Source organism: Limulus polyphemus, unplaced genomic scaffold (assembly GCF_000517525.1).
Source record: "Limulus polyphemus unplaced genomic scaffold, Limulus_polyphemus-2.1.2 Scaffold150, whole genome shotgun sequence".
NCBI lineage: Eukaryota > Metazoa > Arthropoda > Merostomata > Xiphosura > Limulidae > Limulus > Limulus polyphemus.
This window is the reverse complement of record NW_013665760.1, coordinates 556,035-562,267: the sequence shown is the minus strand read 5'-3', so window position 1 is coordinate 562,267 and position 6,233 is coordinate 556,035. Positions and strand designations below refer to the sequence as shown.

At 32.5% G+C, this 6,233-nt stretch overlaps 1 pseudogene; it reads right to left on the bottom strand.

The window, feature by feature from the left end:
* LOC106475831 overlaps window positions 1-6,233 on the bottom strand; it is a 278,839-nt pseudogene that overhangs the window by 256,469 nt on the left and 16,137 nt on the right.

Genomic DNA, 6,233 nt, shown 5'->3' with positions numbered 1-6,233 from the left:
CTTGTGTCGATAGTAGTTGGTAAGGTATTTAACTTATATTTTGTAAGAATTGTACAATAACAGTAAAGTTCTTGTGTAATTATTATTTTCCATATTATCTCACCACCTTTGAGACACTGTTCGGTGACCGGTAGTCAATAAATACTACAAGTATAATCAAATAAGTATTGAAACGTAGTACCTGTACTATTAATGGGGCGGGGGGGGGGCGTATGCTTCTGCTATGCAGTTACCAACTGATTAGTGGGTCGCGCACCATAAGGAGGAAATGTTAATCTTTCTGAGGGCGTTAGCATTCACATAATACAATAATATAACGGATTTAAATGTATGGTTAACATTTATGTTTTAAATGTATTATATAACGTTCCTGATCTTAAACTGAAAAATTTGCGCTTATAAAGCAGAGAGCCAATCAGAGCGGACTTTGAGTTTATCCGGGTTTCAGTGACGTTCTCTATTCGGGCTGTATTGCACAATACACAAAATAGATAAGGCTTGTCGAGCTTGAAAAAGGTATAGTCTCACCTATATGTCCATCTATGGGCATACATGTCTTCGAGGGAGGGGACGCCAGATTATATAGTTTTGTGAGGCCTGCACAAAACAAACATTGAAGACCTCTGTGCCACCCAAATCAGGTTTTAATTTACTGCTGTTTTTTGTTTTTTTTTGTCCAAAGAAGCTTTAACAATATATGATACAAAAAATTATGTTGATTTCATAAAATGGACTAACGTAACCAAAGAAAACTTTACAATCACTAGTACCAACGTGAGCTGTAAGATCAAAAATAAAACAAATATTAAAAATTGCCGAAAATTTTCAAAGAAAAACATGACCACCATGCAATTAAATTAGCAATTTAATCAGCTGAATAAGCTTTTAACACTGGGAAATCTGTTGTAATGGTCTGAAAGTTACCATTGGCTCTATTACAATAACCTTTGAGTATTGAATAACTATAACCACTAACATTTTCCCTCTTTGAAAGATCACTTTTTGTAATACCTGAGGAAAATGTTTTATTGAGCATGGGTCAGTGAGCAGCTGATTTTTTCAATAGTACTCTAAATGCGTTTCTCCTAATCTCGTGCTTATGTAATTTTTTGTCTTTGGAAGCATGCATTGATTTTAAATGTAACTAAAGGAGTTACAGCAGATCAAATTAATGAATTGTTATTAATTAATGTAACAATGATTTGAGTAACAACAGCCATTATTAACTGATTTAACAATGATTCAATTATATAAGTCGTTATTAAGTAATGTGACAATGATTCAAGTAAGTATTTTGTTATCACCTAATATTACACTGCATTGAAGAGACGAAACTGCAGTCCACAGCAAAGGGTACGGCTAATTAAAAAATACGTTAGGCCTCTACGTCACAGATTTTCTTTTTCAATGTCAACTCTGATGAAAAAGAAATATTTAACATATAAGTACAATAATTGACAATGGTTCAAGTAAATATATCGTTATCAACTAATGTAACAATGATTGAAGTAAATAAATCGTTATCAACTAATGTAAGAATAATTCAACTAAATAAGTCATAATTAATTAATGTAACAATGGTTCAAGTAAATAAACCATTCTTAACTAATGCAACAAAGAACTAATATAACTTGTTTTATCTACTCGAACAATAATTAAAGGTTTGTGGTATTGACAGTTTTAAATTTAAAGACAAATATCATGATAATTAGAGTTATTTTTAGTTTAAATTCTTCTTATACAGTTAGTTGGGATTTAAATATGACGGAGTAATGTAAGTTATCAGAATTCGTCATCCTAGGACTGCAAGTCTATCTTGAACAGTTGTAGACATCGATAAAAGTGTTGCAAGATAGATAATTTCTAAAGTAAACCTCAAGCAAAAAGAATAAAAGTGCTTTAAAATAAATATGTAGCAAAGAGAATAATTTCCTTATTAATGAAACTAATAATCTTACTATGTATAAAGGACACACTCTTTCATTTATTAAAAAGCAAAAATGTATAAGTCAAACGTAGTTTATTGTGTTACCAGATGAAATGTTCTTTTTGTTTCTATATCTATAAAAGTCTCTGTGTGTCGGCTTATAACTGGTGATTCGCTGGACCGATTGTCAACAAGCCTGGCATGTAACCCTTAGAACCCCCAGGAGAGAAATAAGAAATATATATATATATATATATCAAGTTCTGCCATCTTTCATGTAATTTTCAATCTCAGAACGCTAATGTCATATCTTAACCACAGTGTTCGATAAACTGTTTTATGCTTTAATCTTTACATCTAAGTGATTTCCTGTATGGTTTCTCTTGCTGGAAGTCACCTGACTGCCATACAATTTCTCTTCGTTCCAGGAATATCGTACTTCTACATCAACAAATACGTCGATTAATTTGAACTTTTTGAGACCTAGGAATATAAACTGGTACGAAATGTAAAGAAAGCCAGGCGTTCAAATATCTTTCACTTCATTAAAGCATGCAAGTTTTAAATCAACGTGCTTTGTCTTCACCTAGCACAGGAGACAAACATAAAACAAACCTTCTAACACATACTTTCCCTTTTCAGAAAATGATGCAAGAAAAACTTTCCAAAACATTAACTGGTCCACACATATACACTTGCTCAGACAAGTAGCGTCGACTATCACACAGTGTTACTTAATAGCATTAATGTGTTCGTGTATGAACTATAGAGTAAAAAAGTTAAACATCTACATCGAAGCAGATCGATTGAACCTGTTGCCATTATTACATCATTCATTAAAATTATTGTAATATTTCCAGTATGCGTGCTGTTTCAATGTTTTACAGGGAGTCATTCCGAATGTTTGGTCGGTAGCACAACATAAAGAAATATCTGTAACTAGTTGTTTCTACAGTCATTCTTTATTCAAATTCATAAACCACGTACGGCTGTTGTAACAGAGAATGGAGATAAACGAGTCCCCACGGGAACTGAAACATAAGGCTACCGTATAATGGCTGCTGAGAGCTACAGTCTATATATATATATATATATATATATATGTATGTATATACAGCAGTAGCCATTTACATTTTGGCAGATTAATGAAAAGAAATAAGCTCGTGGCCAGAAGAAGAAAGTCCAATATGAATAATATCTTCAATGGCAGGTTCCCTGATTGTCCTCAAGCATATTTTCCTGTCAGGAAGTAAAAGGGACATCTGAAAGAGTTGAGTTCAGAATGTACTAGAAATTATTTGTCATGAGATGTTGAGATGTAGGCTGATCGATACGATGGTATTGCCGTTTGCTTATTATTACAATGCTCCAATCATTTCTTTTAAAAAATCCCAATATTTATACCTAGTGTAACTTAGGTGCCTCACTGATAGCACTGGAATACAATTTGCTTATTTTTTTATTTTTGTATTTCTACTTAAGTAGTGCTAGCACAATTCAAGTCACCAATATTCTAAGAAGAAAAAAATAGAAAAACGTTTTGTTTAGTGATTCGATTATATCACATTGCATCATTTCGAAACTGAATTATGGGCAAAACACATGTACTTAACTTCCATACCCTTGTGTGAATACCTTAATCCTTACTTTTCTCGTTCCGTAAAAAAAGGGGAGGTCTTTCTACATACTCTAAGTCACATGCAAAAAGAAAAAAAATTATGTTCCTTATAATATATAGAACTAATGATAAAAATATGTTTTTCGAAAAATTTAGAATTCTATCACAACTGATGTAGCTCAAAATTTAGAGAGTTCTACTTGTGTTCAAATAAAAAACACATCAATTTTCCGATAAGTTTCCTCTCATGCAAATATTTTTAGCAACTCGTTTCATTAATTGTCTTTTCCTTAAATTATACCTTCTCAATAACATATGTACTAGTTATTATATCCTACACGATACTTTCCAAAAAAAATACAGCATTGATTCTTGTTCTACATGACATGTTCTTAAAAATAGACGCGAATAATCGTTCACTCCAACACGCTACCCTCTAAACAACATACAACACCATCTGCTTAATCTTACCAACACTTTACCATCTGAATTACAGACACCACTAATTGTTTGTACTACGCAACAGCATTCAACACTAATTGATAAGAATTATATGTTCGTTTTCTGAAAAACGGACATCATTTGTTGTTGTGGCCTATATATTTATACATTTGTTTTCTGAGCAACTTATTTCAATGGTTGTAACGTTCTGTACTTTAACTTCTGAACAACAGACGCCATTGATTGTTGTATCCTAGCTTTCTATACTTTACCTTCTGAATAATACATTCCACTAGTTGTTTTTTACTGAAATGTTGCCCTCTGAACAACAAACGCCACTAGCTGTTATGTCCTACCTATACTTTACCCTCATAACAACAAACACCACTAGTTGTTATGTCGTACCTATAATTTACATTCTGACCAGAAGACACCACCAGTTGTTATGTCGCACCTATACTTTACATTCTGAACAGAAAACACCACTAGTTGTTATGTCCTATCTATACTTTACAGTCTGAACAGAAGACATCACCAGTTGTTATATCGTACCTATACTTTACCCTCATAACAACAAACACCACTAGTTGTTATGTCGTACCTATACTTTACATTCTGAACAGAAGACACCACTAGTTGTTATGTCCTATCTTTACATTAGATTCTGAACAGGAGACACCACCAGTTGTTATGTCCTATCTACACTTTACCCTCAGAACAACAGGTACCACTAGTTGTTATGTCCTATCTATACTTTACCTTCTGAACAATAAACACCACTCGTTATTGTCCTACCTATACTTTACAGACACTACTAGATGTTGTATCCTATTTGTAACCTTCAGAATAACAAACACGTTATGTTTCTAAAGCCTGTACATCAGGTGATGAATGTTCAAGGGTAGTATTCATGCGTAACGCATGTTAACTTGTAGACTGCAAATGATAAATTTTCGTTATGAATTATCTTTACAGCCTAATATCAGTTTATATCATTGCTGAAGCTCTGTATTTCAGGAACATAACAAAGAATTCATTTTCCACATAACCATATATTTTCACAAAGTTGGCTCTTTGACAGATACATTCAGTTTAAAGTTATTCTCCTTAATCAGAAGTAAAATTTCAATCTTCAAACATAGTTATTTCCATTTACTCAACATGAAATCTCTAAACTTTACGTTAGGCAGTATTTACATTAAGTATTTTTCTATCAAACTTTACAAAAACAATGAAAATGACAAGAATTTTTCAAAATTTAATATATACTCCACCCCTATCCAGGCCCGTGCAAAACTGGTAATAGGCCCAGGCCAGATGGGAAATGTGGGCCTCATTTCAAACTGCTCATTAAGTATTTTTGTAATCAGTGCTAAATACATATGATTTATGTATGGGTATATCCATGTAGTGTACACAATGTACTTACAAGTAACAGAAACGAATAAAAGAACTAGAACGATTTATAAAAAAAAAAATGTAATGGCAAGCAATTTTATTCAAAATGTATTTCTATGTATAAAATTTTTTGAGTGATTTCCTCTGATAATTGATTGAGAAGTCACAGAGAAATAACTTCTAACTAATGAAATTCTTTATCTCCTACAAACTATAACTAATCATTTGCTGGTTCCACGATTCTATAAAACGAGCTGCCAAATACCATTTCTACCAGAAATTAATCTGAGCTTTGTCCTTCGAAATTATAACAATATTAACTACGCTTTTCCTATCGACTACGTAACTTGTTTACACCATCTCTTACTGGCACACTCGTTGAAGTAGGCTTAGGTTAAAACAGTATCTTGCAAAGCCTAGCTCTTAGAGCCTCAACACTATTTGAATGTTACAACTAAACCATGATCTACTTAAAGGCTCATGAAATTCACAAACTTAACTTCGTAAAACCGTTATCTGCCTTCTGATTCATCATTACTCATACAGTAAAATTATAATTTTGGTGTAATTAACTGTAAAGCTCCTTTAACATATTCTATACCAATAGCTACTCACTTCACAGACATCCTGGCCTAACACTAAAAAGCAGTGCCTCATTATCAAACCTGTCAAACATCTGTAAATACCAATAAATACATTTTTATATATTTTTTTCATGAAACAAAATTTATAAAACTTGTAATATTAAGTAATATACAAAGTATCTAAATTTCTTTCTTTACCTCTAATAGCTATCAGGCTATTATAGTGTTGCGTCATCGAGATCACGTGACAATTCTCACGCCCTCT